Source organism: Haliotis rufescens, unplaced genomic scaffold (assembly GCF_023055435.1).
Source record: "Haliotis rufescens isolate VD_foot unplaced genomic scaffold, xgHalRufe1.0.p SCAF_10, whole genome shotgun sequence".
Classification (NCBI taxonomy): domain Eukaryota; kingdom Metazoa; phylum Mollusca; class Gastropoda; order Lepetellida; family Haliotidae; genus Haliotis; species Haliotis rufescens.
Genome location: NW_025963780.1, coordinates 21,878,037 through 21,904,473, shown reverse-complemented (window position 1 = coordinate 21,904,473; position 26,437 = coordinate 21,878,037).

Genomic DNA, 26,437 nt, shown 5'->3' with positions numbered 1-26,437 from the left:
TTTTACGGCAAGCGTGGGTTGCTAAGATCTGTTCTACCCCGGATCTTCACGAGAAACTGTTATGGTGCATTGATTACAGGATTTAGCCTCATATAGTAAGATTAGCTAAAGTTAGTGAGTAAGACGTAACATGTTTTAGATAAACTTGTTCACTATATGATTTCAATTTGCTAGGCGACTGCACCTTGCTGTCTATTGCCATTTTTTGTTATTTATACTAGTATTTGTCAGACTGAGTCCCGGGATTCTATGACATGAACTTTTCTGATGTTTCACATGTGTGTCATTATTCGAAAAAATCAAACATGACTGGCAGTTTTCCAGTACTTGAAATGAAAGCGGTCATTTGGAGCGGGGCTTTCATACTGCATTCAAAAGATTAGGAGAAACACAGTATTCATTTATGAAAGTCGTTAGCTTAATTGCTTTGTTTGTTGAATATATTTACCTGTATATCGCAAACATATATTTGTTTGTTGTTTAACGCCGTACTCGGCAGTATTCCATCTAAATGACGGCGGTCTGTAAATAATAATGTATGGGCCAGACAATCCAGTGATTGATAGCATGCGCATCGATCCACGCAATTGGGATACGATGACTTGAATCAACCAAGTCAGAGAGCCTGACCAACCGATCCTGTTAGTCGCCTCTTAACCAAGAAAGCGAGTCTGACCACCCGATCCCGACCACCCTATAACGACAAGCATAGTCGCCTTTTACGGCAAGCGTGGGTTGCTAAGATCTGTTCTACCCCGGATCTTCACGAGAAACTGTTATGGTGCATGGATTACAGGATTTAGCCTTATATAGTAAGATTAGCTAAAGTTAGAGAGTAAGACGTAACATGTTTTAGATAAACTTGTTCACTATAATTATGATTTCAATTTGCTAGGCGACTGCACCTTGCTGTCTATTGCCATTTTTTGTTATTTATACTAGTATTTGTCAGACTGAGTCCCGGGATTCTATGACATGAACTTTTCTGATGTTTCACATGTGTGTCATTATTCGAAAAAATCAAACATGACTGGCAGTTTTCCAGTACTTGAAATGAAAGCGGTCATTTGGAGCGGGGCTTTCATACTGCATTCAAAAGATTAGGAGAAACACAGTATTCATTTATGAAAGTCGTTAGCTTAATTGCTTTGTTTGTTGAATATATTTACCTGTATATCGCAAACATATATTTGTTTGTTGTTTAACGCCGTACTCGGCAGTATTCCAACTAAATGACGGCGGTCTGTAAATAATCATGTATTGCCAGACAATCCAGTGATTGACATTCTGCGCATCATTCTTTTGTTTGTTTCGTTGTTGTTTAACGCCGCACTCAGCAATATTCCAGTTATACGACTGCGGTCTGTAAATAATCGAATCTGGACCAGATAACCCGGTGATTTACATCCTGAGCATCGAACCACGCAATTGGTTTGGTTGGTTTGTTGTTTAACGCCGCACGAAGCAATATTCCAGCTATATGACGACGGTCTGTAAATAATCGAGTCTGGACCAGAAATCCAGTGGTTGACATAGAGGATTAACCACTGTGTTCGGTTGTTACCGAAAAATCTACACACGAGTGATTAATCTGCCACGATTAGAACGAGGCTTTGCATATAAATGTTCTTTATCTGCTATGATAATATAACAATTGCATTATTAAAGAAATATTTTTTCAGTAAACACGGTAAATAATAAATCCTTGGTTTAAAGTATATACATGAGACAAACATAATTCTACATGTCTTTAATACTGTTAATTCTGAAAATAATTCAGTGTCATATTGAATGTGCCCCCATATATATTGTTGAACATTCCCTGCACGTGATCAACACCCCTGGAGCCATTGACTGTGGGCTCTCCCTCTGCTCGGAGCTTGTTCTGGACATCTGGCTGGACACCATGGTGCTCACATGATCTGGTATGGGGCTCACAGGATCTGGTATGGGGCTCACAGGATCTGGTATGGGGCTCACATGACCTTGTTTGCTTTGGGGTCTTTTTACTTGTCCACCAATAATCCTAGATATGGTTCTATGTTGGTTGCTGTTCAGTGAACTGTAGTCATTTAGGCTTTGCACATTCTTGTGGCCAGATATCCGCAATTATTAAGCTTAAATAATAATACATTTTATGAGATATGGGGTATGTCAATTTCATACCTAAAATTTAGTTATAAGTATTTTCTTATATATTATGTTGACATAAATAAGTTGCACAGATATTTACAAGTTTTCAAACATGAAATGTGATTATTTAACTTTGAATATTCATGGATTTAACATTTGGTGAAGCTCCTCACCTGCATCCCTTGGTTGCTAGGAACACCAGCATCACACAACTTTTAGACAGACCCTTGAAGATCCGGGATAGAATAGGTCTTCAGCAACCCATGCTTGTCGTAAAAGGCGACTAACGGGATCGGGTGGTCAGGCTCGCTGACTTGGTTGATACATGTCATCGATCCCAATTGCGTGGATCGATGCTTATTATGTCAATCACTGGATTGTCTGGTCCAGACTCGATTATTTACAGACCGCCGTCATATAGCTGAAATATTCCAGAGTGCGGCGTAAAACAACAAACCAAACCAAAACCAAATTTTTTAGACAACATATTTTCTCGCACTTTGGTTGGTCAACCTTTTGGCTTGTGGTCCTACATCTGTCAATCCTGTATCCCTATGGTTGATTGGGAAAACCTTATTACATTTGTTATATTATAATTAAATCTACATTTAGTAAATTATAAATTAAATCAAGTTATCATCACTGTAGTGTAAATATTCTCATGTATTGATATGAACAATTTACATTTTCTCTTATGATATTGATATTTAGATCATAAAGATGGAAAACATAAATTACCTGCTGCTTTCGCCATAGATTTCATGAAGGAACCAAGCTTGTTGATCCCTACTGGCTGTCCCCTGAACCACTTCTTGGACTTATTCATGTCTGTACAAGTTGCTATATAAAAGGGATCAGTTTCCTTCATGTAGTATGTTGGTCTCAATTCTGAATACTTTTTGAACATCCTTACAGGACAACGTTCTTGGTTCTCCTTGGCAGCCCATATCTTTGGTTAACTTATCTGTAAGACGAATACATGATAGATAGAAATAGTGAAAGTATCTTTCACATCATTGATGATCTATTTTACTGATTAATTAAACATTTATTAGTGTAAGGTCACTCATTATAATTCATAAGAGTTACATTTCTTTTAGCCATAAAACATACCAGGATGTGATTTCAAATTACAGTAAAATCAATTTTATTTAAGTATATTTTAAACAATTGAATATTTTGGTTTTGTGACACATTAAGTTGTATTTATATAATATTCATACTCACAAATCATCACCAATTTATTTTCCTTACCTGATATTATTTAGATCTCCTCCACCTCTTGTTTTTGTAGATCGCTCACAGGAGGCGACATAATCGTCGCCATTACCGTCCTGCTTCAGTTTCAAATCGCCCCACTTCATATCATGGTGCTCCTGCACTCCTCTCATACCAAATATATGGTATTGTTAAACCATACGGTGCGCAGGAGCGCCTCCGGTGTGTGTGTGATCCCAGTTGACCTGAGGGAGAGAGAGACTTTATATCAGTAAAGAGAACACCGGCCCATTATACATTACATACATATTTTTTATAAAATACATAAATAATGAAGAGCACCACTTTGCTCGTTACAAACGTTTTAGCTGTTTTCATATATTTTTCATGGCTAAAGAATTAATTGTCACAGGATATTTGGATGTTAAGAGCTCAATAAATTTATCATAACATGGATTGACCTGATGAGTAAAGCCTGTCGACTTCATCCTCTGTGAGGCAATCCGCTTTACGAGGTCTGTTTCCTCTCACACTTCTTTTCAGTTCCACTTGCTTGGAAGCAATGACCATATTATGCTGGGAGAACTCCTCGCTCCTAATGAGACAGTAGGCGTAATTGTGTTCCCCCAGATGTCGGTTGAATGATGATAACATGATTCCTGTAAGTAAAATGTCTTTAAAAACTTGAAGATAAGCATGCTTCGTACTTTTAGTAATAAGCAGACTGTTTTAGATAATAATTTGATATTAAGTGCATTATCCTAATGTAGTATAAACCAAAATTAAGATCATCATAACAATACATTAAAATTTAGATTTGTACAATTACTTTGAAATTTAAGATGTTCAAATATTATGTGTCATCTATTAGACTAACTGTAATCAGATTGTTCCTAATTTTGGAATATATACTATATAGGCCGTGGGCTAGGTATGACCCACGAGCACTTAATTTTTTTAAAGCCCATAAACATACTAAACATGACTTTGAATGTTAACAAGAAAAAAGTTGGGACGAACTTGTTGTTACAGCCTTTCAAAGTATGGTACCCCATATCGCGTTTTCGCCCGGTTTTGCCGTATATCACTTGGGGGTATGATTACGTTTTGGGTTGTCATCTCACTAGTGATCCACTGATCTTCAAGTGTGATATACCACTGGAATCCATATATAAATACCTCTCCAATGAGGTATCAATAATTGGTATTGAGGTAATATGGACCAACCCATCGCAAATCAAACGTAATATATCCCGACAAAACCAAATTCTTCTCGCAGAAACCTTTAATCCGGTATATGTTCAAGGTACGTGTGCCTGATTCCACTATAATCTTCTAACACATGTTCCAGTACATCTCTTGAAGTACTTACTTAACATGTGATGTTACCAGGTGAAAATCTTTTGCACAATTTGGAACAAATTTACTCTTATAATATCAGAGTAGGATACCTAATATTGCATTCTCGGCTTAGCTACATCGGAACAACGCTTGGATGTATGCTCAGGATTTGGCTTGTCATCTTGTGTGTTATTCACCGACCTTGATGTGTTATATGGCATAGGAAACCATATATAAACACCATTATTTGATGTAGGCTGATTATTGATCTACTTTTGGACAATCATATAGAATACTTCTTAACAACTCTGATATCACTCACTTTTGTATGCATATAAGAGGTTCACAGCATAATGCTCGAGTCGATTTCAGAACTTTGAATGAAATGGACCTATGTGTAACATATTTAAGATGGCAACCATAAAGCTGTGCAAAAAAAATGATCGTAATGTAAATGTTATTTATTTCAGCAAATATACAAATCAATTTCTTGGACGCAGGCTTGATATTTTGCCAAATTTTGCCATTTCAAGTTGAATTTCAGATTCTTTAGTACAGCTACCAGTTGAGGTGAATTAACAGGGGGCACCACCGAAGGTAAAAGACGAATTCACTTACTAACATTTAATCCATACATAACTGTATGGAATCTGTATGTAACCAGTTCGGCATGACTTGTGATGTTTTGCTTCACAGGTAAATAGGTCCTTCCCTCTGATCCGCAGCAGGAGAGGCTCATCGTTTTGACGTTGAGCTACTTCAATGACATGCTGCCATCCATCCCAACTGAAGTTTGTGAGGCCTTCTGTTGTCCAGCTTCCTTTTGACTTGAATTTCTTTCATGAATACGAAGTTCAAAAGATGCAGTCAGGTTGGAAGATGATGGGCCCATAGGATGAACGCCGAATTGGGCGTCCAGCTAGTTCCTAAGATTCAATTTCAGGTTGTTACAAACTGTCAAGGTTCACACTGATAATATTCTCTGTGATAGCCATGGGTTTCTTCCAGAACTGCCGGCAGGCTTGTACATGACACTTTCATTTGATTTGGCGTTTCTGAAGGTTCTGCCATCCTTCTAGGCTTGATCGCTCCTTCAGATTTTCCATCTTCTCATCAGGATCTTTGGCTTTGCTCAGACATTGTAGTGGGCCATACTTCAAGCCAGGTACATGTATGATGCACACTGGCTCTGGATCACTGGGGATACGTTTCCGTTTAGGTTGAGATGTCAAAGCTGTCTTCGAGTTGTTCCCGGTTGTATAAGATGTTGGTCTCAGTCACAACAGTTCAACCTCAAAAGACACATAATCATGGTGATGACATTGTTACAAGGTGGGACATTTCCATATATATTAACTTGGGTATTCTGTAAGAGAATCTAAAGTATGTAATTGGAATATAATTTATTTCTGTGAATGCACGGTCCCTGTTCATTTCAAGCCATTCATATACGATTTGGACGATTCGCATTAGGACGTTTTCTGTAAATTGGAAACTTAAGTAGCTAAGTTATGTATGGATTAAATGTTAGTAAGTGAATTCGTCTTTTACCTTCGGTGGTGCCCCCTGTTAATTCACCTCAACTAGTAGCTGTACTAAAGAATCTGAAATTCAACTTGAAATGGCAAAATTTGGCAAAATATCAAGCCTGCGTCCAAGAAATTGATTTGTATATTTGCTGAAATAAATAACATTTACATTACGATCATTTTTTTTGCACAGCTTTATGGTTGCCATCTTAAATATGTTACACATAGGTCCATTTCATTCAAAGTTCTGAAATCGACTCGAGCATTATGCTGTGAACCTCTTATATGCATACAAAAGTGAGTGATATCAGAGTTGTTAAGAAGTATTCTATATGATTGTCCAAAAGTAGATCAATAATCAGCCTACATCAAATAATGGTGTTTATATATGGTTTCCTATGCCATATAACACATCAAGGTCGGTGAATAACACACAAGATGACAAGCCAAATCCTGAGCATACATCCAAGCGTTGTTCCGATGTAGCTAAGCCGAGAATGCAATATTAGGTATCCTACTCTGATATTATAAGAGTAAATTTGTTCCAAATTGTGCAAAAGATTTTCACCTGGTAACATCACATGTTAAGTAAGTACTTCAAGAGATGTACTGGAACATGTGTTAGAAGATTATAGTGGAATCAGGCACACGTACCTAGAACATATACCGGATTAAAGGTTTCTGCGAGAAGAATTTGGTTTTGTCGGGATATATTACGTTTGATTTGCGATGGGTTAGTCCATATTCACTCATTACCAATTATTGATACCTCATTGGAGAGGTATTTATATATGGATTCCAGTGGTATATCACACTTGAAGATCAGTGGATCACTAGTGAGATGACAACCCAAAACGTAATCATACCCCCAAGTGATATACGGCAAAACCGGGCGAAAACGCGATATGGGGTACCATACTTTGAAAGGCTGTAACAACAAGTTCGTCCCAACTTTTTTCTTGTTAACATTCAAAGTCATGTTTAGTATGTTTATTGGCTTTAAAAAAATTAAGTGGGGTTTGGATGTGGGGTGGGGGGTGGGGTGGGGGGGGGGGGGGGGGGGGGGGGGTGGGGTGGGGGGGGGTGCTCGTGGGTCATACCTAGCCCACGGCCTAATAGATTGCTATCAGACTGACAGTTAGTGAATGATGTGGATGTTTACCAAAATATTCAACTTCAATTTCTTTATCATGTTTGTTAACACCTGGAAATGTAATAGTGTAAACTTGCCAATCTGAGACCCATGTTTTTTTAATATTGGATATTTCTTTAATAATGTTTCTAAAATGCATAAGTTTACCTTTAAGGGATGAAGGTTCATAGTTTTCAACGTTACTTTTCCTGGCATCCATTAAAAACTTGCATTGGTGACTTTTAAGTCTCTGTGGAGGGATGGATTGAAGGGGTCTTGTTTCACCTCTAATTTTCTCTAACCACTTGGCAAGTGTTGTCATGTTGGAATTAATTTTCTTGGCGGTGTTCTTTTTTTCTTGTGCCTTGATGTATTGCTGTATTTCCTTCTGGCTAGGTGGCATCCAGTTGTTGTACATGTACTCTTCATCAAACTCATCATCTGAACCATCTAGTCTAACATCTACAAATAAACAACAATAGATTTAATAACAGTTATTCATCGATTTAGATACTCAACAGCATTTACTTTGAAAGTAACTTTAATTTCTGCAAAATGATGATTATCAAAATTAATATGATTGACCTAAATTGATTGAAAATCTGTTAATAGTGTATGTATATTGGATTTACTTATGATTTATGTGTGTATATTTTATTGTATAGATTTATACTTGTGGTAAGTCATGGTTAGGGACTCGGCAATCCTCGTTCCTATGGCTAAGTACTCGGCAAGCCTCGTCCCTATGGCTAAGTACCCGGCAAGCCTCGTACCCAACCTAAGTAACCAATTTTTCAGAATTTTAAAAATAATAATTATATAATAATTTTACCTCTGAATGGAGAACTCTCTCTTGATCTGTTCTTTGGCCCATTCCTTTCTTTCACTCGTGAGTTTCTACCTAAAAATAATTATATGAAATTAGTTTTGTGATGATTTCATCCTATCCAAAATACCAAATTTATTTTAACTTAAGATGCGTAAATGTAAATCATTATTGAAAAAAAATATCTACTAAGGTTGATTGTTGTCCACTGATAAGAAATCAAAATAGTTAAGAAAAAATACATATATTACTTTCTTGAGTTTACATACATCTGGGTACTTATAACTTAATACATTCAAGTTTAAACGTGGTAATGTTTGTTTTTAAAAAAATGAGTTTCATAATTGTCCTGAAATAGTGTGTTTAAACTATTGAAGTCTTCAAGTTAAAAAATAGCCCAAAAAATTATATGCCAAAATAAATGAATTAATTGATCTGGATAAACTCTGCCTGTTGAAAGGGGAGACAACTCCTGTGGTTCATGCACATCCTGGTCGTGCGCTGTACGGTCCGGCAAAGTATGATCGTTTCCTTCATTAAAATTAAGTATTGCGTTAGATACAAATTATTTGAGTCTTTATTTTGTTGAAATAGGAAGTTTAAGTCCCCATTATTTTCATAAAGGTATGAAATATGTTTTGGACGCTGGGTTACACGAACGATCGATCGGCTCTAGATCAACACTTCGTTATAACGTGACATTGCTTATGTGGTTGATGGTTATTTTTTTAAAATACCAAAAGCAATATGGTAGTTTATCAGTATTTTTACATAAATTAATTAACTGTTTCATTAGCTGTTTTATTAGCCTTGAAAACGCCCAGTAAAGAATCTACCGGAGTGGCTCACCTGGTCCCGTAATATCGAAGCGGTATGTCGCTTCGGTCACCGTAGGTAGGGCCTAATGTTTTGACAGCTGAGTATTTCCTGCACCAGACGACCTCGGGAATCCCCGATCCGAAAATAGTGCCGGCAATTATTTTTAGCCAGCCAATCAAATTGCGAAGACACAGCTCAACACCTCGCACAGTGGTGACTCAGCAAAAACACTATGCTGGCTGCCGATCGCAAGGAACTCTGGGTAGGAGAGTGCTCTCCAGCCAATCAGATTGCGTGAATAAACCACTGCGATTAAACCACTGGAGATCAAGCCCTGTTATGGGAGAAATCATTGGCATCGATCCACACAAATGGGATACGCTGACATGCACCACCAAGTCAGCGATCCTGTCACGATCCCGTTAGCCTCTTACGACAAGCATCTTCGCCATTTACGGCAAGCATGGGTTGCTGAAGACCTATTCTACCCCGGATCTTAAAGGGTCGATAAAGCAATTGGGATACGATGACAAGCATCAACCAAGTCAGCGAGCCTGACCACCCCATCCCGTTAGTCGCCTCTTACGACAGGCATGGTCGCCTCTTACGGCAATCATGGCTTGTTGATCATGAAGACCTATTCCCTACCCGAATTGTCACTGGTCTGCATAAGTATGAAAGAAAAAATTTAATCAAAGTTGACATGTTCTCTTTTAAAAGCTTTATAAAAATCACAGAGGAGGAATACATGTTCTTAAATCAGTTTCAGTTCCAGTTTGTTTGTTGTTTAACGCCGCACTCCAATATTCCAGCTATATGACGGCGGTCTGTAATTAATCGAGTCTGGACCAGACAATCCAGTTATTGATGTAATGAGCATCGATCCACGCAATTTTTGATACGATGACATGCATCAACCAAGTCAGCGACCCTGACCACCCGATCCCGTTAGTCGCCTCTTACGATGAGCATTGCCTTTTGCGGCAAGCAAGGGTTGCTGAAGACCTATTCGACCCCGGATCCTCACGGGTCTGTTCTTAAATCATGAGATTCAAGTCTGTATTTGGTTATCATGAGATTCAAGTCTGTGTTTGTTTATTTTTCAGGATAGAAAATCATGATCACACGTGACACAAAATTAAATGCACAACGATATTCAACACAATAAGTACATCGACATAAGCTTCTAAACTATTCTAATTTGTTTTGATTGTTTGTTTGTTTGTTTGTTTGTTTCTGAACCAAACATTTTACGATTTGTCGCAAACATGCATCACAGGACAGAGAATGTTCAGGGATGTTTGTTCACTGCATCACCAGGAGTAAAACGCACAAAGTAATAAAAGGTTGTCAAAGTTTTATATGTTGAATGATCGCTACTGTTTGCTGAACTGTTCACCCAGACGGTTAGTCCATGCCCCACGAGATTGTCAAGAGGTTCTTAATATTCCTATCTATGATGTCAGAACGTCTAACATGGGTTATTTACGTTTGGTCACATGTGTTGAAGTACATTCAGTCGTCCTGCTCAATATTAGGTAATGGATGTCACTTCCTTACAAGAAGTACAGATGTTACTTTTCCAAAATCTTTAGTTATCCATGAGTTAATAAGTATTTTTCGCTCCAAATATCATTTCACTTACTTGAACATGTCCATGAGTTAGGAGTTGCCCTCTGGCGCCAAACTCGGTAACTCGGGACAAGAATCAATCTGTTGTGATAAAAATAAACCGAGAGAAGGTGAATGGGTGTCGCCCTGTTAAAGATTTACTATAGTCCCCAGTGCCTTGGTAAAGCCCCGCTGAGATTCCAGGCTGCAAAACACTTAGTTACTTTTGAAGCAAGTAAATAGATATATGTAAGCGTGATATATTTAAACTCTATGCTTAGAAATTCGAAATGATTGCAAACTATGTACCAGGCTGTATGACGAGAGAGATGATTTCAACTTTCCCATCATGAATTCCCCTGCATGTCGAGCTATAAACTATTAACCCCAGCAGTTCCATCTTATTTCACGCCGAAGACCAGTGTTCAATTCATAACATGGGTACAATGTGTGAAGCCCATTTCTGGTGTCCCCCGCCGTGATATTGGTGGAATATTGCTAAAAGCGTCGTAAAACCATACTCACTCACTCACTCCATCTTATTGCGTCTACATTTAACAGTGCCTTGAATACAGATCATGTACATATTATAAAAACATCACTGAAAGACACAATGTGTAAGTGGCGGGTGTTACTGGTGAAGCAGTACGTCCTACCCTTTTAACAAACACCTGGTGTCATCACTGATATCAGGGATCCAGACATAAATTATAATTCTAATGTGGCGTTGACATTTTGAATGGTTGTGCAAATGCTTCTAGCTTGTATTGTATACTTCCCAGGGAGCTGCGAATACAATTTCATGTATGCAGGCCTGTGATCCGGTGATTTATTTGTGCACTCTAGTGATGGATACGATGAGCATTAGTCAACGCAATATATATCTAAGTTCACACGGAATTAGGGAGGCAATGGTGGCCCACTCGTCTAGGGCGCCGCAATTCGCTGTGCAGAGTTGCGTCCCTTGGGCACGCCAGAAATCTATGATTGTGGGTTCTTATCCCGGTTCGCCCCGATTATGTTTCTGGGTTTATCAGCACCATAACGTGGGCTTCAACGGAGTGGTAAACGTCTGAGACTTGCATCACTTCGGGCTTTCCTCCCACATTAAGCTGACACGCCGTGATATAACTGGAATAATGTTAAAAGCGGCGTTAAACCCAACTCACTCACTCAGTCATACGGGAATACATTAATTTTACTCGTAACAGAAAAATGTTCTGAAACAGTTCATCTCACTCGAGAGTAATCTAAACATTTTTCCTGGGTGTTATATTACCTTTCCCATACTTGGATCACTTTGAACACTATATATTAAACTTGCAGCAATAAATTATTTTACTAAACACTGGCATTAATTTTATATTATATATTTTTATGTAAACGACAACTGCACACCAATTACAAAAACATGTTCATTGATACTTCCTGCCATCATTTTATTCTTGAATAGCGCATCTTGTATCATACACAAATAACGTCAAACCACGAACATAGACCCGTGAAGATCCGGGGTAGAATAGGTCTTCAGCAACCCATGCTTGCCGTAAAAGGTGACTGCTTGTCGTAAAAGGCGACTAACGGGATCGGGTGGTCAAGCTCGCTGACATGGTTGATGCATGTCATTGATCCAAATTGCGTGGATCGATGCTCATATGATATTAATTGTCTGGTCCAGACTCGATTATTTACAGACCGCCGTCATATAGCTGGAACATTGCGGAGTGCGGCGTTAAACAACAAACCAAACCAACCACTTTTACTGAACTACACACCCTAATAATTCTTGCGCAGAAATTCGTGCAAACAAGAAATCAGACATCTGCAAACAATCAGAACAGACTGGAGTTGATTGAAGCAACAGTGTAGATAGATAACGCCTAGCCCAGGTAACAACTGTAGACCATGCCCATCTCCCATAAAAACAGAATTCTTTGATACAAAATGTACATTTCATTTATTCATATCAACGACGACTTAGAGCGTGTGTAATTTGGTCTTGTAAACTAACAATGGCGTCTTCAGATGTCAGACGTTTCCACTAAATACTGATAAGAACCTGAAGGTACATACATCAAAGAACAGGGGGTATTACGGGCTACCATAGATCAACGTTAGCCAGAACCCTTTCATCCTCTAGGATCTGATAAATCTTATGCCCTCTCGTGCTGAAATATATTACAAATTCAGACTGGTAAATGCGCCCAAGCTAACATTTACTGCCAGTGTCATAAAAATAAAGATCGTTTCTAATTTTGCTCTTGCAGAATTATAATCGTTTGAATGATTGGGAGTCTCGTCTTGAGCAGCACTTTGTTTTGATTGCTTCCATATCTACAGAATAGTATCCTTAACGCAAGAGAGTAAGGTAGCAGATCTGATTTGGATTTTACAGTGTTGTGTAATTATATTTTGATACACGTAACTATATAAAAGCTATTTTTGAAAACACATGTCTAGGTTAGCTGATGCTTATATTCTTTCCTTTGTGATGAGGCTAATTATATAAAAGTTGAAATACCTACGCAACTGAGATTCCATGAGTTTTAATATGAACTTTCTGATGAAATACATATTGCCCGCGGCTTTCAGTTTATAAACATTGTATCTCCATCAATTCTTTATATGTTTATGGATGTTCTTAACAAAACACACAGAAACAAATATTCTATATGTGGTACTAAATTGATCAGTAATTGATCAGTGATGTGTTTGTTCCAGACAAGACGTAAAAAACAAATAACACAGAATCCAGTTTGTTCATTACCCCTTTTATTGAACATGATACCTGGTAGACTATTATTCATTGTCTGACTGCAGAATGTAGCAAATGTAAACATAACGAAATCTTCAAGATGATATATTAGTATCAAAGCAGTTTTAATTAAAACAGTTTTAACGTTTCTTTGTTCAGTGTCACGATCGTTATTCCGATCGTGATGTTCTGATCGTGACGCCGCATGCAGAATGAAATTCATTTTATGCTGTTACTGTAACAGTAAGTGAAGAGATATAGAGGGTCGAGTTACCAACGAACAGACAGTTTGAAACTGAAATGACAAAATAAATTGTCAATGCTACACGTGGATGTTATGCACGTGCATAATCATCTTGAAGGATGAAACGTTACCCAACACGTTGTGCAAATTGGCACCACGAGTGGTGCAATGATGCTATCCCATTAGTATCGACCTGTGACTCTGCCCTGGACACTATGAAGCGCAGTTCGCACAGTCATTATGATACAAACCCATAATATTGTGGTCCCACACCCAAAACGATAATGCTGTACGACGTTAACGCCCATACAGCGCTCACTAGGGCGTCTCCAAACTTGATTCCTTCGGTCATGGAAGCCGAGAGTGAACCTCGATTCGTCAGAAAACATGAAATGACATGGCAACGTAGAATATTCCAGTGCTGACGTGCCCGACATCTCTGACGCCTATGATTCAAATGACGTACAGTAAGTTGTGGGATGACACGTGGAAGTCGATCGTGTACGCAAATGCCATCTGATCAGACGATTTCGCACCATGTGGGCATGTACTGTTCCATCAATTGCCTGTTGGAACCAGTCCCTTATCTGAGTGGCAGTTTTCAACAGATGTCTTAATGCCATTGTTCTGACTAATCAGTCCTTGTCTGGAGTTGTCTCCCTTGGGCGACGAGGATCCTTGACGCTATGTGTTTGTTGGTATCGGGCCAACAATCTGCTGATGACAGATTGAGACACATTCAGCGCTTGGGTAACAATATTCTGACGTGTGCCCACCTGTAAAATGTCTATGGCACGTCAACGTTCAGCAGGTTGCAACGTCACATGATCAAATACTGTTGCTACGTATACAGGTTGAACATCTGCGTGTTCAGGCTCGCTGACTTGGTTGATGCATGTCATCGTATTCCAATTGGTGGATCGATGCTCATGATGTCAATCACTGGATTGTCTGGTCCAGACTCGATTATATACAGTACGCCGTCCTATAGCTGGACTATTGTTGAAGACATGTGTGAGAATGCCCTGATCAGTGTTTAGGATCATATAGGTGTTGGTGGCAAAGAAGGCAAGAAGACCTGTATACACAGCTTTTATCTAATTGTGATGTAAATCAATATTTATTCTGTTCCATGTTTCACATGCCAGTCTATAGGTTGCTGGTTCAGCATTAATGTGAAGTTATGCCTTTTGAAACGGATATTCTCGGTATGTATCTTATCAAAGTCTCAGCACATGATCATTTTGTTTGAAACGGTGAGGTGGGGTGAAATGGGGTTTAACGTCGCGTCCAAGATAATTGCACTTATATAGTGACGTGCATGCAAGTGTGCGTGTGTGGCTGCTTGTACTAGTCCGGACTGATGCCGATTTTTAGTGCTAGCTCACTGAGATACCATGCCGCAGTTTGACATGAATACCCCACTCAGACACAGTATACTGACTCCAAGCCGACCAGTCCTTGTTTTAGCCCCTTAATGCCGAGAGCCAGGATAACAACAAGTACCATCTATTAACGTCTTTTGGTATGACGTGGCCGGTGGTTGAACCCCGGGCCTTCCGCTCTCCGGACGCACGCTCTACCACAAGACCATGGATGCGGTCTTGTTTGAAACAAACTACTATAGGTACGTATCATGATCAGTCTCCTTATTCAAAGCGTTGAACATATTATCGTGAGTGGCGAATGCTACCTGTGGAGCACAACAACCTTTTTCTTTTCGCATACACCTGGTGTGATCACATCATTTGCCTTTTCTGCCGACTAACGGGATAAGGCTCGCTGACTTAGTTAATGCATGTCGTCATCGTATCCAAATTGCGTGGATCGATGCTCAAGACATCAATCAATGGTCACTTGTCTGGTCCAGACTCGGTTGATTTACAGACCACCGTCATATAGTTGGAGTATTGTTGAGTGCGGTGTTAAACAACAATCAAATAAACCAAAACATGTTTGTATATGTATCTTGTCATACATTAGAACATATAAGAAACTTATCAGAAGCATCTGTTGTACCCCAAATTATCCTGGTGGTAAACGAGAGGAAAATATGGGTAATTATAAAATTTCAGTTGGAAGCATGGAGGTATCTCCTTATGTGAAACAGGTGAGATATTGCTGTTTATCCGATCCCGTCCGACAAGCATGTGGTGGTGGAGTCCAATTCTAAGTTGTCAAGCCTGGCTCGTTAAGCCGTCGTCGATTCTCATACTAATGCTTGGTTTGTTTGTTTGTTGTTTAACGCCGCACTCAGTTATATTTCCGGTTGCCTCTGTTATGTTTTCTTTCATCAACATGTAGAGTTTGTTGTGTTAAAACAAACTTCAACTATAGTAGTTTTACGACAGAAAAAAAGAAACTGAAAACGATTCTGTAGGACAGAATAGATTATATGCTCCAGGCTCCATTCAAAATCAGACAAATTGGTGTAGGACGTAGAGAGAGAATCTGACTAAAGTTAGAGGGATTTTATCACGTGTTAGCGAAGCCTGTACAGGATCAACATTTAACTTGTTTTCCTGGCAATGAATCAAAGTAATATTCTATCTTTAAGGCCTTCCGTTTTGAGCTGCATTCGATTCATTTTCAGGTAGTCCTATTCCTGCTGAAGGTGGCATCAGTTTCTTATCTCGGCAGTACATAATCATTACTAACTCGTTGAAAGGACAGTTATGGCGGTTATGCAAAAGGCAGCCTTGGTGTAATTCACTTTGTGATAGGGTCTCACCAGAATGTATCCGTGCTGATCTTGCTCAGAGAGGTTTGGGTATCAATTCTTTCATTCAATCACAACCATTAGATTATATGACCTGGATGGCATTCAGGAGAAAAGAATGACGGTAAAGTCTTCTCGTCCCACTGTATTAACCAAACCTGCTTCTCTGAGTTATATTTTGTTCTCTTTGATGTGTAAAACTAAGCTGGTTATACGATATGACTGGTAAATGTATGTCTTGGTAAAATTGGTAAATTTGAAAGGTATTGATCGTAAGAGAACCTATGATTTTCTGTCTCACCAAACACCAAGACCTTTCCCCGTACATTTCAGGGCCTTTTTTGTCACTGTTTACTGTGACCGTCAGGCAAGAGACTTTAATTTTTTTCAGAAAAGGAAACCCAATTCATGGTAGTGAGTATGGTTTTATGCCGCGTTTAGCATTATTCAACCAATATCACGGTAATTCAAGGACAGATTGCCACATCAAAACTATATATACTGAACCAAATTAAAAACTTCACAATCCTAAAATGTTAACATTTTGACCAGTTATCATTGTGGACCCTTATTGTTGTTTTTAAACAGAAATGGCCACGTATTGTCTTCAGATAACACCCGTTTTTGTGCAGGTGAATCGATTAAAATCATGTGCACAACACTATAGTGGCAAAAGTGTTTTTTCACGTGCAACTGGTCACGTGGCCATAATACCGCACGTGTTTTCAGCCATACTTTTAGCAGTCATTAACAAAAAAAGAAAAACACAAGAAAACAAAAGTCTTTACGGCCATTTGTCATGCCACGCCTTTCAAATGTGCAACGTGAACGTGCCATCGGCTTGTTGCAGACGGGAACGTTCGTAGCTGATCATGAAGTCGCAAGGACGATGGGTTGTAGTCGACGGACTGTTTATGATTTACAGACGCGTCTACAGCAAACGGGTACCACTGCTGATCGTCCTCGGCCAGGTCGACCACGTGTGACGTCACATGCAGAGGATCGTCAGGTTGTCTTACGTCACCTCCGTAACCGATTTTTGACGGCTACATCAACCAGACATGAACTGTTTAGGGGTAGACTGAGTGCGCAAACTGTTCGAAACCGTCTGAGAACTGCTCACCTACAAGCACGACGGCCATACTGCGGGCCGATTCTGATTCAAGTACACAGACGTCAACGTCAATTGTGGGCACAGCGACACTTAAGATGGACTGAGAGGAATTGGAATCAAGTCTGATGAATCCCGATTTAATCTTCGATTTGCTGATGGTAGGGCGAGGGTGTGTCATGAACGTTACGCCCAGTGTTGTGTACATGAAGTTGACAGATTTCGAGGCGGAAGTGTCATGGTGTGGGGTGCTTTCTGTGGCAATGCACGTTCCAGGCTTCTTGTCATCCGTGGCAACCTCAACGCTGCTGCTTACCGCGACCAGGTACTGGCACCAGAACTTCTGCCTTTTATGGCAGCACATGGACCCGGTTTGATAGGCGATGGGGCAGGTTTGGGTCCGAGGTCGGAGTTCTTGATGGTTTTGTGGATCGTTTTAGAGACTAGGTGGGCAGGGTTTGCTTGCTGTTTAACGCCATACTCAGCAGTATTCCAGCTATATGACGGCGGTCTGTAATAATGTACATTGAACTTCCATAGCAACTAAATTGTTAACCTTGATCTACTATCGACACACCATTGTTAACATTTACATTGTGTTCGTTTGTTTGTTGACGCCGCACTCAATAATATTCCACCTACACGACGGCAGTCTGCAAATAATAGGACCCGAGCAGATCCGGTTTAGAATAGGTCTTCAGTAACCAATGCTTGCCATATAAGGCGGACCTTGCACTGCACTCTTTTCAGTATAGAAAGTGTTCCCTAAATCTGAAATATTTCCATGTAGTAGCTCCCAAGTTATAGGTCGCACAGATCAGTCTTTGTCTCAAGGTTACAGAGATATGATATTGAAAGTGTAAAAATAAAGTAGTGCACAATGTTTTAAACTGTAACAGTAGACATAGTTGGAAGGTTTCAAAATGTCTGGCATTGCTTTCCACAATTTAAAATAATTCTATCAGATTCCAAATTAACAACAATACAGTCCTTAAGTATCCGTAGAATAACCTTGGGTGGAGTTTTTGCCTTTATGAATAGATCAATTCAATCCTTCAAGGGTGAAAGTTCATTTTACCCAAAGATTTCACAACCTTATTTTCCAGGATGCCATTTTGCCTCGACAAGAGTGAGTAACTATGTTTTTACGCCGCTTTTAGCAATATTCAGGGCGGGGGGACACCAGAAATACGCATTGTACCTATGCGGCGTGACGAGCAAACGCTTTAACCACCCACCCCGCTTCGACATGAGCAAAAGAACTAACATGCCATAGTCTTTGTCTGGACGCTTTAGTAAGGTGTAATATGTGAAACTGAAACATTAAGGCAATTTGAATCTGTCAGATTGGTGACTGTCATGTAATTGAAGTTATTTGCCGAGTCAAGTGGTATTTAAAAGCCGTATTCCAACATCCCGGCAAGTCCGGGTCAAGTCCTCTTTTAATGCACTTTTTGTCGTCATTCAAACAGTCGTAATAAGCGAAATATCCCATCCGTCCGACAATGATCCTTGGTTTGCCAGCACCATACAATGCATGTCGGTTTAGTTATCGTCAACCTTTAGCGCAACTAAACCTTATTTGCACATAAAGCTGACCCTTAGCGATGATATACTGTTCAAGCCCAACTCTCTTATTTAAATGTCGATGTTCTTTTTATTATGTTTTAGATTTTGTGTATGCAGTTTGTGTTATTTGATGCGTGATGCATCATGATGATATATCACTGAAACACAAACAAAGGTATGCCATCAATCTAAGGATAATTAACATGAGTTCCTCCTCTGTTCATATCTCGGTTATGCTTTGAAACTGATTGTCAACCCTTTAATGTCATACTGTTCCAAAACAGCTTTTCGTGACGTTTTCTTCTTTCATGTCTTTGATGTCTGTCAGGGAATCATGAACAAACAAACCAGTCAGTCAATAAATCAAACCAGCCAGTCTGGTGGTCCTCTGAAAAAAAGTCCACAGGAAACGGTTGTTTAAAACTTTCAAATATTGATTTATAGAACCGCGTCAATTTAGTCTGAATTTATACGCAGAGAAGCTCAAGACAATGACCGAGGAACATGCACTCGATGGCGAAAAGTTAGAGAAGATAACGAATGTGATGGTTTAGCACAATACATTTAATCTGTTCCAGTAACAGGGCAAACAAATAATCACTCTTCAAAGTTGTCACCGTTTTTGAGTTTACCCTTGTCACGGTCCGGTGACCGCTCTGATCCCTGGCTGTATTTCCGACACCGCTCGGCAAAGTCACAGATTTGTTGGCCCGACAATTTCATTCTCTTGTGATTTTGTGACAAACCCATACCATATATTGACTGGATGTATGTAATCTCCTATCTGTTCGCTACCTTATTCTTGTATTGAAAATGTTTTTGTAACTATGATTTAAACATTAGGGGAATTTATATGTACACTCAGATATTTCTCATATGTTTATAATCATTTTGCCACCTCAATAATTGTACATAGCTTGGTGTAAATATTTAATGATACCATTGGATAGCTTATGTTCAGCCCTTTATTTTGATACTTACATCTTCAGTATGGATACATGTTCGATTCCCGACATGGGTACAATGTGTTGAGCCCATATTGCTGGAATATTGCTAAAAGCGGCGTAAAACCAAATTCACCCACTCCGTACTTTCCCCATGTTTAGAAACACACGTTTGGCTAAGCGCCTCAGTCTATTGTATTCCCAGGGAGAGATTGTCTCCTCTGAGGTCCGCGCGCAGAGTACGTGTACTCATGTCAGATCTTGTGTTTTAGGCAAAATAACTACAACACGTCCCATTTTAATTCTGGAAACCCAAAAGTCCAGAAACTCTACGCTCTTTGCCCAGTCTCGGTTAAAGGTATTTACAAAATTAAACATGCCGTTTTCATGGGAACATACCAAGGAAGGAAAAATGAAAATAAAATTGTTTAAAAACTCAATATTTAGACTATGTCGCCCATGGGCCTGCCCATGGGCGAAGTGTGGCCCATGGGCCTGCCCATGGGCGAAGTCTGGCCCATGGGTAGGCCCATGGGCAGGCCCATGGGCGAGAATATGTTCCTTTACTTAAAACTCATGTTTTTGTTTCGCAAATACATTTAATGTATTCATTCAAGTATCATGACACAATATTTAACTCATTTTAACTTAATACAACGATTTTATAGCGATATTGAAATATTTCGCCCATGGGCGAGAAAAACGTTTGGCCCATGGGCGAGAATATGTTCCTTTACTTAAAACTCATGATTTTGTTTCGCAAATACATTAAATGTATTTATTGAAGTATCATGACACAAAACTTAACTCATTTTAACTTAATTCAACGATTTCATAGCGATATTGAAATATTTCGCCCATGGGCGAGAAAAAGGTTTGGCCCATGGGTAGGCCCATGGGTAGGCCCATGGGCAGGCCCATGGGCGAGAATATGTTCCTTTACTTAAAACTCATTTTTTTGTTTCGCAAATATATTTAATGTATTCCTTTAAGTATCATGACAAAAAATTTAACTCATTTTAACTTAATTCAACGATTTTATAGCTATATTGAAATATTTCGCCCATGGGCGAGAAAAAGGTTTGGCCCATGGGTAGGCCCATGGGCGAGAATATGTTCCTTTACTTTAAACTTATGTTTTTGTTTCGCGAATACATTAAATGTATTTATTTAAGTATCATGACACAAAATTTAACTCATTTTAACTTAATTCAACGATTTTATAGCGATATTGAAATATTTCGCCCATGGGCGAGAAAAGGGTTTGGCCCATGGGCGAGAATATTTTCCTTTACTTAAAACTTATGTTTTTGTTTCGCAAATACATGCAGGTGTTCTATTTTCATGGCACATAATGTAACTCAATTTTACTCAATTCAGCTATTTTACAGATTTATTGAAATATTTCGCCCATGGGCGAGAAAAGGTTTTGCCTTCGAAATCCTTGATTATTATATCATGCTAGAGTTCTGAAATTCAGTGACAATGCTGTTGAACAGTAGAATCTGATTGACGTATTGTGCAGAACCTGTTTGACACTATGGGTTCCAGGACCACTTACACTCTGAGCTGAAAAAAGTTGGTCCTAACCGCACCCAACATCTTTAATGAACCCGACCTTATCTCTCAAAACGTTTTGGCAGTTTATCATACGAATTCAAGTGCGTGTACAACATTAAATTTTAGTTAGTTTCTATTTCATTTCCCATTTTATGACCCGTTGATACATCCCACTGTGCAATTACGTGACAGGTACGCGTGCGCGTATTTTAATGGAAAGAAACTATTCGTCTTTTATTGCATAACGTTTGGCTGAATATCTTACATTCTAACGAAATCTCGAAATAATTATTTAATTACAAGCAGTGTCGAACTGACCAGTAGGAATTATGTTTCAATGCGATTGAGGAAAACGTGAGTGAATAATGTGACACTAAAGCAACTTTTAACTGCATTGTCACTTTTGGTATGAAAATGGTAATAGTTAAGAAAAACGTAACAGCCTTCTTATGATAATTCTCATATTCTCATTAGTACGTTGTGTCTAATTACAGTGTCGGCCTTATTTACAGGTGATTCTACAATACTTGTTGTCGGTCATTACAATCTGCCACACCACGCGTGAATAAACAGTTATGCAGGTGTTGCTGTGGGCAAATACCTAGCCTGTACATGTATATTTTTGTGGATACATGTATTACATATTTTCGTTGATATGTGGATATATTAAGCACCAAGACACAAAATGTTTATGAAAGATGAATTTGTGCCTTGATATATATATTCAACGCGAACGAAGCTTGTATTTTCTCCGCGATCCTGATGTGTATCATCGTTTAATTGGTCATTCATTAAAAGTATGTTGTGAGGCGATATCAAAGGAGCCGCTCAATATACACAGTGTCGTCCGTTTCGCGTGAACTACTATCACATGCAGTATACAGTATTTCAAGAGATATATACAGTATACCACATGCGATAATATACAATGTACCGCGAGCAGTGTGCGCTGGGCAGTAGCGCACATTTCCTCCCCCTCTCCCTCAAGCAAACCCCTCGTGGGGGAGTGACCAGGTCACAGGTCAGGCGTGCACTGGACAGCTGTTTCACTGGGGGCTAGTGAGGGATGCGGGAGGCCGGCCATACATACTCTTGGAGTTGTGGGACTGCAACTTCATGCTGTTGTCTTATAAGGCCAAGAGTAAGATCACCAGGACGACCACTGCACGTGAGGCATGTGGGTTGTGGACGAGATACTACATAGCATAGCTGTATTACCTTATAAAGAATAGTAATGAAAGTTAGAAAGAGATATATCCATCAAGACCGGCGAGGGCTGGCAGTTGAGATCTGGGAGCTGAACACGAAACAGCTCCCATGCACAATAAAACGTTGTGGACCCGCAGACGGATTTGTGTTGTATATTGAAGAAGTATCCCCTAGAACAACATACATTTTCTACGGCGGATATATTGGTGTAATATATCCGCCGTAGAAAATGTATGTTGTTCTAGGGGATACTTCTTCAATATACAACACAAATCCGTCTGCGGGTCCACAACGTTTTATTGTGCATGGGAGCTGTTTCGTGTTCAGCTCCCAGATCTCAACTGCCAGCCCTCGCCGGTCTTGATGGATATATCTCTTTCTAACTTTCATTACTATTCTTTATAAGGTAATACAGCTATGCTATGTAGTATCTCGTCCACAACCCACATGCCTCACGTGCAGTGGTCGTCCTGGTGATCTTACTCTTGGCCTTATAAGACAACAGCATGAAGTTGCAGTCCCACAACTCCAAGAGTATGTATGGCCGGCCTCCCGCATCCCTCACTAGCCCCCAGTGAAACAGCTGTCCAGTGCACGCCTGACCTGTGACCTGGTCACTCCCCCACGAGGGGTTTGCTTGAGGGAGAGGGGGAGGAAATGTGCGCTACTGCCCAGCGCACACTGCTCGCGGTACATTGTATATTATCGCATGTGGTATACTGTATATATCTCTTGAAATACTGTATACTGCATGTGATATACGATCCGATCGTGACGAAGGACGTGTCCTCACGTCCTTAATAAGGGTTGTGAATGAGATACAGTCGGCAATCGATATATATCAAAAGGAATTTCCTTAATGTTGTCTAATCGCTAAACAATAAATATTATAGGTAAAAAATAAATATTATACATAAACAATAAATATTATAGATGGACATGATTTTAGAATTAGATTTGGTAGGATGTACAATGTTTTGCAGTGGACCACTTTTTGTCTTAATAATCGTTCAATACAATCTACTAACACATTCACATACATATGTACAGTCATGATATACAACCAATCATATAAACATACGAACAATGATCTGCCTATGCTGGTTTATAACAGTAGGCATCAGTAATGAGAATCTATTGTTTGTTCCATGTTCATGTTTCTTATGGCTAGATTAATACCTGTATATGACATAATATGATCAGATAATAAGCCAAATTAGCCTATCAGTCATCATCGTGTATAAACAAACTATCATATTTTTTCCTTATCTTTTACTTTACACACATCAGTCGTTCACTCTTGCGTTCACTGACCCACGTTCAGCATACACATTATGCTTTCAAATTAATGCATATAACGTAAAATTTGACATTAGCAATCACTCTCCTTTCTTCTGCGCATCCATGTTAGTTACATACAATTACATCACAAAACATCAACATTTACCATGGCACTTATCTTGTTTACAATTTCCCCTCGGGTATGGCTGGCCCTTCTACTAGTACCGGGACTTATATGAGAGAGGATGATTGCTCTATCCCCCCTCCCATGGGTATCGAACACGCCTGTGTGTCTGTCCGTGATCAAGGGACAGATAGACGGTGGAATCCATCAGCCACCCTGCCGCATAGCGACATGACACCTGGTGTCTCTCCAGGGCCCCAGACAATGGCGTGATGGCTCTTTTTTCTGCGGGTTGTCCTGTACCTGTTTATCTTCAGTTGACACCTCTCCTTCTCTCCATCACTACACTACTACTCCTCCCTTCTCTCCATCACTATATTATCATTTCTTCAATATAACACCCGGTGTCTCTCCAGGTCCCCAGACAATGGCGTGATGGCTCTTTTGTCTGAGGGTTGTCCTGTACCTGTTTGTACACAGTTGACACCTATACGAGACACAAAACTGCGCACACCTTTCACCCCCAAGCCTGTCATACATAAATATAGATATTACATATACAGTTGATGACCGAACTACAAGTTAATTTTTATAGTATATCAAATTTCGTATCCAATGAAAGGTGGCAGATAGATTTTGTTGCATTGTTGTACATAATTAACGATTGTATATAAAACTATAACCTTCACACATAAACATACATGTAAACCCAATTTGTACAACCTAACAAACAAATATGTTGACAATGCTTCATCTATCATCCGATTTTGTTTGTAGGTAAGTTGAGGTGTTCGATTTGTTATGTCTTTGGTTTGTGTGGCGATGAATGCACGGTTGTGTTTTTGGTATAAAAAGTAGACTTTGAATCACTGTTGGTATTTTAATGAGATCATCAGTGAAGCATTACGAAGAGTTTGTTTGAAATTTGATTAAAAATATGTATCTCTGGCTCACACACATCCTTCTTATTTTCTCTCTCTCTCACTCTGCTTAGCTCTTTCTTTTCCCTCCTCACACGCAGCATATTTCAACTAAAGCATAATAAATACAATAAACCTCTTGTCATCAGTACACATCATAATAGAAGTGGACGAACATGTCCAGATCACAAACAATAATCAATACAATTATCAATAACTGTACTACATATACAGGACAAAGAAATCTCACATACGGCCAGTCGTAACATTCCTATCAGCTTGCATTCGTTCTCATATATTCATACACACAAGAGAGAAATCAAATATTGTATATCTTATCCGAATAATCATGTGAAGGACTTAGACTGCATAGAATTAAACCGTTATCTAGTATCTTAACGTGTGAGGATAAAAAACTGATGTACGTCAACATATAATATGAAGGTTATTAACTTAAACTTCTGATTAATATAAAAGCCATTAACAGGTTAATATATTCTGTATGTGCGGGAGTGGAGTACTCGGGTGCCTAACTGTGTATGCATACTGTGACAAAAGTCCATAAACATAACAACAAAAGAAAGTGCAACATAGACATGACGTTTGGGCAGTTGGTATAGAATGTAGATTTGGGTGGGGGCGCTTCGTGTTGAAGGGGCGCTTCGTGTTGAAGAGGCGAACTTGAAGAGGAAGAGTGACGTGAGTGAGTTTCATATGCTAATGGGCTGTATGGAATGCCCCATGGATCGCAAAGTACATTCATGGCGTTATATATTTTTGTTTTATATAAAAATGGGAATAAAAAATAGTTCTTACCAATAAATGTTCCAATGAATGAAATAGATGAATTGTTCCAAGAAATAAATAATAAAATGTTCGTTTCAGAAAACAAATGTCACTTCGTTCTTGAGAAATGTTTCTTGAGAGAGGATACTGCAGACAAACAATATACACACTGCAGACACACAGTAGAATGAAGAAAGCTAAGACTTCTCTGGTTCAGGCACTGATCTTGTAGTTGATGATATTTATCAAGGACTGTGTGACGCTTCGCTGGTCTTTTACCTTCCAAGTGGTAGAGGGCGGTTGCGATGGCTGAAATAACCTTCAGATTCTTCTTTTACTGGTCTTCCCAGAAGTTGCCGGTCCCAGCTAACGGTGGAGGGGTGGTGACAAGGTCTCAGAGTAGGGAAAACGATGAAGACAATAATGATGAGCCGATATCAAGCTTTATGAAATAGCTTGAGAGTAGACGAACCACATGAACCAGAATGCTGACTGTTGTTATTGCTGTTGTTGTGGCCGTCGTTGTTGCTGTTGTGGATGGTGCTGTGGATGAAGTTGTGGATGATGTTGTGAACGACGTTGTGGCTGATGTTGTAGATGATGTCG